This window comes from Chelonoidis abingdonii, chromosome 5 (genome assembly GCF_003597395.2).
Source record: "Chelonoidis abingdonii isolate Lonesome George chromosome 5, CheloAbing_2.0, whole genome shotgun sequence".
Lineage (NCBI taxonomy): Eukaryota > Metazoa > Chordata > Testudines > Testudinidae > Chelonoidis > Chelonoidis abingdonii.
Window position 1 is genome coordinate 133743716 of NC_133773.1, and position 10273 is coordinate 133753988.

General features: G+C 42.4%; 1 long non-coding RNA gene across 1 annotated transcript; it reads left to right on the forward strand.

The window, feature by feature from the left end:
* The first annotated feature begins 4058 nt into the window (after positions 1-4058).
* Positions 4059-8878, forward strand: LOC116821898 (uncharacterized). The gene is made up of 2 exons (XR_004373039.2): positions 4059-4348; positions 8541-8878. It is a non-coding gene; the product is annotated as an uncharacterized LOC116821898 (long non-coding RNA).
* The last annotated feature ends 1395 nt before the right edge of the window (positions 8879-10273 follow it).

Here is a 10273-nt window from a genome sequence, read left to right on the forward strand (position 1 = left end):
ATAGAGCAAACAATAACTTACATCAGTCTACGATTGACACACTACAGACGTAATTCAGGAAAAATGATCTGAATTACATCTAGATGTTTGATTTAAGTACTAACACAAGAATACTATAGGGGATGGCATACCCCACATCGTCTCAGAATGTGAAACCAAAGAGAATTACGGTGAGATATTAGGAAACTATTCGCTAAGCAGTAAGCATAGGCTTAACGAAGACGGTAAACAAGTCTCACTTAGGGAAGATCATTAGCCGATGAAGGTGGGCATGTCACACGCACGAAAGCATCCATAGTCTCCACCAAGAACTCTGTAGTCTTAGGAAAGAAAGCGTGCATCATGGACTCCCTTTGCTGAGCTCTTATACGGAGAGACCCTAAAGCTAAACAACAGGCTAAAACTCCATAGTCTGCTGATACTAGGGAACGTAGCCATCCGTGATAATGTTTGTGAGCCATATGTGTGGCCTTGCATACGAATGTATTCTGTGAGCATTAAATACAGAAGAATTAAGGGCAAGATATCCTTCAATGTTAAAGGCTTTAATTCTACTGCTGCCGTTACACCAATATAGCCATAGTATGTGGATCGTAATACACCTTAGCAGTAGGATTAGATTAGCCAGAAGACTTTAGAGTTAATGCCCTCACATGTGTATGATTCAAGATGGTCCACATTTAATAAGTATTATGCCTGGATTCTTTTAGATACTTGCTAACGAGGCCCAGAAGATGGATGTATATACCACACTCATTTTCATAAATTCTCCTAAAAACAAATTAATTCATTACTCAAAATCATGTCATTCTTTAAATTAAACGGTTCCCAGTTGTCTGGAGGAGCGATTTCATGTCTTTGCTATAATTACTCGCTGACTCACTAGACGATTTACTACTCGGACTTATAATTCCTTTGTACCAGCTGGAGAAATTCTTGTACATTCTTTCTGGCAGTGCTTCCATAAACTATTTAAATGAAAGACACTAGCCATCGCAGAGTAAATAAAGCAGAATGCACTGTGTGGAGAAGACATCAGAACTTTAAGAGCAGTGTACTTGTATGGCACTGATAACACTTGCGCACATCCCTAGGGTAAAGGGTATGAATCAGGACCACGTTAATAAGTCACTTAGATTTACACACCCAGTTGAGCGGATCTACATACACTCGTGAATCTCCCCTTGAGTTTATAAGCTACTCATGTACACAATGACATTAGCCCCAAAAGATCGACCAGCCTCATAAAATGAAGAGGTAAAAGTCTAGGGACGCTGGAGCAGAAACGCAGCCCCCCAACGAGCCGCTCCCACCAGATCCATTATACACTTAATAACGAGCAGCAACGCAGGTGCCAATCTGGATCATAACTCCGAGACCCACTAAACCCATGTATATGACGGGTACACCTCTGATTGCCAACAGAAATTGAAGAAAGAAAACATAACAGAAAAAGAGTTCCGAGATCTCAATCATAGGCTCACTGAGTTGGACTAAACGCTCCAACACGCACGAGCAGCACTGAGGTATATTACGCTAGACTTGGATCGACACAACATAACCCACAGCAATTCACAATCTGACCAGCCCACTCATCCCAACCCCGTATGCTTTCAACCATGCCCATGAATCTAGTCCAGAAACTACGTAGTACTAGCGCAGACACCCAACCTCTACAGACGAAGGATGCCGGTATCTGTTAGCTACCAACATAGTCACTAGGAGGTCTCACACCAGGCAGGATAGATAAGCGCAGCCCTGAAAACGGAAGAGAGAAGCAATAGACATTCCGAGTGAATCTCGGTCTAGAATATCAACGCCAATTGCTTAGTACAAACATCGGCGAATATCTTCCTCCCCCTAGTCAGCTTTTGCAAAGTGTGATTTAGTTTGGACTGGGTTCCTACTCGGTAGACAACTCGGAGTCATGGCGTCAGACCACAGTGTCCCTGTTACAGTTTCTATAATCCCTCAATCTGGAACCTTCCGCAAGTCCCAAAAGTGACGGTACTGAGATCCATGCATAATCTGCAACGCCTCTCAATTACCGCAAGCTTAAGATTCGATAGCGCCTGCCATCACGTGGCGCAACACCTTCATCTACAGCGACTCGGAGATCAGCTAGATTAAACTCATGGTCTCCCTTTCCATTCCAGAAGATTATTCTCCCTTGGGGGAACCCCACACCAACCGATCCAGGACCCTTGCCTCTGGATCTTACTACAAGGAAGTAGTAACCATCACTCGGTCCCTGCACAAGTGCTCTCCTAGCTTTTCCTCTCTGGGTTAGCCATAGAGATCCCCCTGGCATTACAACTCCGTTGAATCTTAAAACCAGAGGCTTTCCCCACTCACCCAGAGGCAATACAGCATTCACGCTTCAAAGTGAATATCAAACAAAGAGCATAAATACCTGATTTCACTCTCTCTCAAACCTACACAAACCTCTCTTTCCTCCACTATGCTCCAACACAGCCAATCAACCATGTATAAGACAATACTCTCCAACAACACAAACAGACTGTATAACCTTGCAAGCCTGAAACCAACGGCCAAAAAATATGCAAAACACAGCGTCTAAAAAGACCAAAACTTTCATAAAACACCAAAGAAAAAACATTCAGATAAAAAGTTATCTATCTGAGATAATTACATAGGTATTGGACAATAATAAATCTAAATCACAGAATGACTCTTTCAAGTTATAGGAACAATGGAGAAAATAGCTTACTCCAACAGAATAAAATTTACAAATACTTTCAAGCCCAATATACAGAAGCTTTAATGACATTAAACTCTACAGCCAGAATCACACTTGCAATACAGAAACAATCACAAGACTATAACCGCTTTTTACTCAAATACTCACTATCTGGATATATAAAAGACTGTAGCAGGGAGATGGCAAGAAACCGGTTTGCCCATTGTCATAAGCATAAATCCATTCTGAACCTTAGCATCCAAAATGTGGGTGCCTAGCATAAATCCTCTAAGCTTAATTACCAGCTAGATCTGATAGCGCTACAACCAAGCCAGATTTCCAGTCTCTGGCGCCTCTTGGTTCTCCCAACCCTTCGGCTGGGGGACCCAAACTCAGATGTCGCCTGAGCTACACAAAGGGAAATAACCCCCTCCCCTGTCTCCTCGTTATTATCCTCCCGGCTTCCCGCCCTGTACACTAGAGATACCGGTTCAAGTAACCTCTGAAATGCAACACACAAGACGCAGATCCAGTTTCTTTCACCCTCAGTCAAGAGTCCCTGCAAAAGGTTACATCTTGCACCTCTGAACCAACGAGATTGTTCCCTTCCCAACCGTCTTTTTCCTCCTCTCCGACCAATTCTCTGGATGAGTTCTAACTAGGACAGAAATCCAAACAGGTCTTAAAAAGAAAGAAAAAACATAAACTGGTCCTCTGTATCAAGATGACAATCAGACAAATCAATTGCTTAAGGCAAGAAAAATGTAATCAACAGCCTTATCACCAAAGATATACAATTTAAAACATTCCACGCAAACTACACACATGTTAAATAACAAAACAATAATAAAAACCTATTTCTTCTACATATATTTTACTTACAATCTTGGAAAGAGAAGATTAGGAAAGCCAATGGAGCTAGTAAATCACATCCCCATAGCCGAGAGAGACACGACAACAGAAAACACAGACAGGGCGTAAAAGGACACACACCCAAATAATTCCGTTCCCTGAGCTTTGGAAAAATCAGTTCCTACTTTGGTTCCTCCTGGTCACAGTGTTTTAAGTTCTCCTTGTTCAATCCACCTTTACCAGGCAAAAGAAACATTAACCCTTAGCTATCTGTTTATGACACCCGTCTAGTCCCTTCTAGGACTCAGAGAGAACAAAGCAAAACCCAAAAACCACAAACAAAGGCTTCCCTCCACCGAGATTTGAAAGTATCTTGTTTCCTGATTGGTCCTCTGGTCAGGTGTTGCAGGTCACTGTTTGTTAACCCTTTACAGGTAAAAGAGACGTGAACCCTTAGCTATCTGTTTATGACAGTCCCCAATGGAGTTTGCATGGGGTAAGGGGATTAAAAATATGGAGTCATAGACTATAAGGCCAGAACGTACCATTGTAATCATCTAGTCTGAGTTGCAGCACAGCACAGCCATAGCCCTTCCCTGAATTAATTCCTGTTTGAACTAGAGCAAATTGTTTAGAAAAACATGCCAGCTTGATTAAGAAATTTCCAGTAATGGAGAATCCAACACAACCCTTGATAAATTGTTCCAATAATTAATTTCACTCACTCTTAAATATTTGCACCTTATTCATAGTTGAAATTTGTCTACCTTCAACTTCCTGCTGCTGGATCTTGAGGTAAGAAAAACCCAATTCAGCATATTTTTTGAAAAGGAAATTGCATATGTCTGATGTCTCATTTTAATTTAATGTACTTAGTTACAGGAAGTGCTTTATATACTGTAAATGTATGATTCTGCATTCTTATGCGGTAAGAAGTATTGCTGGTTTGATAAAAGAAATTAAGAACCTTTAATTCTTTCTATACAATTATTTTATTCCAGTGTATCCTGTTGTTGTTACACTGAATCCAGAGCATGAAGAGCCAGGGAAGCTGAGTCTGAACGATCATTATAAGATTCCTGGACTGACTGATCCTAAGCTCAGAAGCATAAAGCCTAGAAAATGAAACATTGATACGTACCCTGCAGACCCTAGAAATGTCACTCCGGTGGAAATATGCAAAATAGCTGCTCTGTGTAAATGGGTTCTGTGAATGTTTCTTGTAGCAGAGAAGGAACCATGTCCATCCCTCAGGCTGAGACTGCAGCTCTTATTGAGTGGAATGGAAGATGTGAACTTGAAGGGAGAGCAGGATTTGGTACTTGTAACCAATATGGGCCTTAACTGGTTTCCCAGAGTGCATGTCTGTATCTTCAAAAACTTTTACCTTCTCCATTTTCACTCTAGGGGTGATTCTGCCACCATGGCTCAGGTTAAGTTGTACCTTACTCTTCACAGGTAAGGTTCTACTCAACATGAGTAAAGCTTGCAGAAACTTACACTGCATTTTCAATCCCATCGCTACTCTGTGCCTCAGTTTACCCCATTTAAATCCGGCTTGGCTGTTTCTTCCAAAAGAGATGCTGTAGTTCAAACAGGAATTAATTCAGGGAAGATCTGAGGCCTCTATAGTACAGGAGGTCAAACTAGATAATTAAAATGCTCCCATCTGGCTTTATAATGTATGAACACCCTGAGTCACATAGGGGAGACAGCCATCACAGTAGCTATTACAATCTGTTAAGACTGAATGGATCTAAATGCGCATGCAATGGATCAGCCATCCTGGGGACATTCTCCTGGATAGACCTTGTTAAGTGCTCATTCTGACAAGCCAAAGGTGGTCTGAGGCATCAGGAAACTTCACTAGGCCTTCAAACAAAAACCGTAATACTCTATTGAGCTATATAGTAACTGGGCTCAGAGTGGGCCTCAAGTGAAAGACACTGTTCATTGTTGCTTCCTTGAAAGAGGCAGGGAGAAACAGGACAAGCGGGGGAGAGAGGAAACATCATCAGGACATTTGGGTAGTTATGACCAGGGTGGGTCTGAGAAGGGTCTTTGTTTTCTAGAGACCTCTCTACACTTGAAAGATAATTTGGATGTGAATTTAAAGTACAATAGCTTTAATTACTCCATGTGCTTGAATTACTCTATGTGTGGAAGTTCTTATTCTGGAATAAGGGCTGGCCTTCACAGACAGTTAGATGGACCAGTCTGTGTTGCTCAGCGGTGTGAAAAACTCACACCCAGGAGAGATGTAGTTAAGCCGACCTATGCCCCAGGGCAGACTGCACTAAGTTGACAGAAGAATTTGTCCATCAACCTAGCTACTGCCTCCTGGGGAGATGGATTTAATACTCCAGAGACAGAAGAACTCCTCCCATTGCTGTAATTTGTCTACACTTAAGTGCTATGCATCTGTCCTCCTCTAGCATTTCTAGTACGGACACAGCCTAATAGTGCCTTGTTCCTGTTTAGCTGAATCCATTTTCAAAGTGGATTCAGTTAAATAGGGGCAGAGCACACTTATTTCAGAATAAGATTACCCACTCATGGGTTTATTCAAGAATAGTTATTAATAGTTAACAGCTATTCTGGAATGACTCCATGTATAGACAAGTGCTAAGGGAATATGAGTTGGTTCAGTTCTCGTTCTGTAATTTAAGAAGCTAGCCTGTTTCATTTAGCTTCTTGTAAAGTGTGAAATTAGATGAGACCAAACACACATGCTGTCTCTATGTTCTTTTAAAATCCTTGTTTCTCTGATACTTTGTTTCAACTGCTAAATAGAAACATTTTGTTTTAGGGAGGCAATTGGTCACTGTCACAGGCTCCCAAAGGAAAGGAACCAAACAAAAATGTGATTAAGGATTTAGAAAACTTGACTTATGAGGAAAGGTTTAAGAAAAAGACTGGGCAAGTTTAGTCTTGAGAAAAGAAGACTGGGAGGGGGACTGGTTAGCAATTTTCAACAATGTTAAGGACTGTTATGAAGAGGCCTGTGCTCAGTTGTTTTCCATGTCTGCTCAAGGCAGGATGAGAAGTAATGGGCTTAATGAGCAGCAAGGGAGATTTAGGTTAGATATTTGGAAGAAACTTTCTAACTCTAAGGGTAGTTAAGCTCTGGAATAGGCTTCCAAGGGAAGTTGTGGAATCCCCATCATTGGAGGTTTTTAAGAAGATGTTGGACAAACACCAGATAGGAATGATCTAGGTTGACTTGGTCTTGACTTAATGCATGGGGCTGGACTTGTCTTCTCAAGGTCCCTTCAAGACCTACGTTTCCATCATTCTATGGTTCTATGAAACACAGCCTCTCGAAACCTAGTTAGACCTTCGGGTGATAAGGGGCTGGTATATATGATACTTTGTGCTACTGCAGGCTGGGAGCTGTAGAAATGAGAAGATGAAATTAGACTGTGGTTTGTGGTTTCTCAAAAGGTGACCAAAATCTGGTACGTAATCATCTGCTCTTGGATTGGGCAGGAAACAGCTTTTACACTGAGTAACAGAAATGGAACAAAGGTTTTTGTATTACTATGTACCGCTGTGAGAGATGCGGTCTGACAATAATAATCTCCAGCATCATCCACCTCAACCCGGATGATTGTAAAAGTGAAGTCTGTGCCAGACCCGCTGCCACTGAACCGGTCTGGGATCCCAGAGGGACAGGTGGAAGCGCTGTGGATAAGGAGCTTAGGAGCTTGTCCTGATTTCTGTTGGTACCAGGCCATGTAGCTGCCAACACTGGAACTGGCTTTGCAGCGGATAGTGACTATGTCTCCAGGAGACACTGCCAGGGATTCTGGAGTCTGAGTCAGCACAAACTGCCCATTGGAATCTGTATGGGAGGAAAAACATTATAAGAAATATAAGGAAAATCAAATTAAATGCGGTTAAAAACAGGAGATCTGGAAATAGTTAGTGCCTAATTTTCAGTTGAACCACTTAGATACATTAAAGTCTGTGTCCACTGGACATCTCTCCTTGTGATCTCACGGGATGAAGAATTAATGTTGATTTGATGAAGAGATCTATGATGATTAAATCTTGGTGAGAGATTATTTATCATCTTAATTTAATAGCTCCCCTGTTGTAGTTCTTACCCTGAATCCACAGCACTAGGAGCCAGATCAGATGAGTCTGTGAAATCATCCTTGTCCCTCTAGTCTGACAGTCACTGAGAATCTAAGGCCTATAGTCTAAGAAATGAAACGTTTATATCTGCCCAGCATTGCAAGGAAATGCTACTCAGGCTGAAATATGCAAAGCAGCTGCTCTGTGTAAATGGGCATTCACTGTGCCCCAGCACAGAGAGTGTAGAGAGAATGGGCCATGTGCAGCCTCCGGTGTGAGAATGCAACTCATATGGATGAAACCAGATATTATTGCTCACATGTCAGCTAGGGTTTTTCTAATCATTATAAGCTTTAGATGAATATCCAGTGTTTGTGTCTGTATCACTGGGAAGTTAGAGCTAGAATCTGAGGGCTTGGCTACACTCGAAACTCCAAAGCGCTGCTGTGGAAGCGCTTCCATGGCAGCACTTTGAAGTGCAAGTGTGGTCGCGGCGCAAGCACTGGGAGAGAGCTCTCCCAGTAATGCAGGTACTCCACCTCCCCGAAGGGATTAGCTTACAGTGCTGAGAGCTGCACTTTCAGCACTGGGGCACTGTTTACACTGGCACTTTACAGCGCTGTAACTTGCTGCACTCAGGTGGGTGATTTTTCACACCCCTGAGCGAGAAAGTTGCAGCGCTGTAAAGCGCCAGTGTAACCAAGGCCTGAGAAGTAGCACCTTATTTCAGAAGCAGTCGTACTGATTTCAGTGGCACTAGTGAAGTACTATTCAGCTCTGCAGTTACTGTTTTAAGATTAGAGTTTAGTCTGAACCAAAATCCCAGCTTCAAGCTGCTCCAGACTGTGGAAGTGTTTGGCTCTGCATCTGGAGCTGACTGTTACAGCTAGCCCCTCTCTCTTTAAAGGGCTGAACCAGCCTACTTGAAATGTTAATAATTTTGGAAGCTACCACTTGCTCCAAGATGGTTCCCCAGCTTGAAGCCACAACAAGTAATGTTATGGTGGAAAGCAGCTGTGCTGAACAACCAGCATCATCTGAAGACGTGTCATTTCTTCAAGGGAATGTTCAAATGTTGGTGGACGCTATCCAGAAGGACAGCGCAAGCCACCTAAAGGATATGACTTGTAACTGGACCTTGTTTTTGTTCCCTCTACAAGTACTTCTGAGGAGTTGCACCCATTTCATTTTGGGAGGACGATAGATGTAATATATTTGAAGGTATTGAGTAAAGTGTTGAATCTGTTTATGTGAATTGGTGGTTATTTATGTTGAGTCTGTTATATTGGGATTACCTTGTTTTGTTACATTGGGTTTACCAGAATGGTCAAAAGAGGTTATGGTCATGTGAGTATCAAAACACTTTCCTGGAAGCAAAATAATTGGTCACATCTGACAGTGTGTTTACACACTTTAACCATCCTTGCCTATCAAGTTAGCATGCTATGCTTCCTCCCATGAAATTGGGGATATTAAATCACACACCATGCCAGATGGCAGTGAAAGATCTGAAACATTTGCCTCCAGATCTCTCTCAGCAGCAGAATGTAACTATGCACAAATAGTCAAGGAAGCTTTAAGTCTGATGTGGAGTTTGAAGAAATTCAAACAGTATCTGTATAGGAGGATGTCATAACTAGATAGGTAAGGTAAGGGTTAAGTTTCTTTTACCTGGAAAGGGTAACCAAACACCTGACCAGAGGACCAATCAGAGAACTGGATTGTTTAAAGTCAGGGGCGGGAATTTGTATACCAGGGGTCTTTTTTGTTTTCTCGGCTGTGAGTAAACAAGGTTTCCTCCTAACTCCTTCTTATTTCAAATATTATAAGCAAAAGTCTGATAAAAGGAACCCCAAAGCATTCGCTAGAGGAACTTTGGGTTGTACAAATAGATGTGGAGTGTGTCTTGTTTTTCTTAGCTAGAGAAACAGTCTTTCTAATTCTCTCAATACTTCTAAACATCTGTAAGTACCCAGGAACCGCAAAGTAATCAGCTATGAAATGGTTTGGGTGTAGTACTGTGATTTATTGTGGGCTGGTTAATTGGCTTCTGTAAAGCGACGTTTTTTATATTTAAAGCAAGAGCTGTATTGAGTTTCTTAATGCAAGATGATGTTTATATTTTCTTTTCTTTCTATAAAGTTTTTTAACTTGTGAAAGTTCCTAGGGAGGCAAGGAAAACCAGCGTGGGCTATTTCTATTTGGTCAGGGAAGACAGACACGGTAAAGGACGAAGATTCCTGTTCTGGTGGTTTCAGTTTTTCCGCTCACTGGAGCAAGGGGGGCAGAGCCGCTGGGTATTGTCATCCCATTGTCTGAGGAAGAGAAAAGTGGTTCTTGGTCACCAGGTTAGCCGCGAGCATAGCCTGAGAGGGGAAGGGTATTTCCTGCTTTTAGCATCCAAGATTGGAATCTGGGTGTCCACCAGGAGGTTGGGACACAGAGGAGGAAAGGAGTCAGGCCCATAGATATTACCTGACTGGTGAGCAGGAGAATATCAAGCTGGTGGCTGGGAGTTCAGGTAAGCCCCAAACTTGGACGCAAAAGTCAGGTTGGGGCAGGACCAGACGGGAACTAAGCCGGTCGGACTGGCGCTAATACCACGCAGGGCGGGAGGAAACGCCCAAACCTGCCTCATCT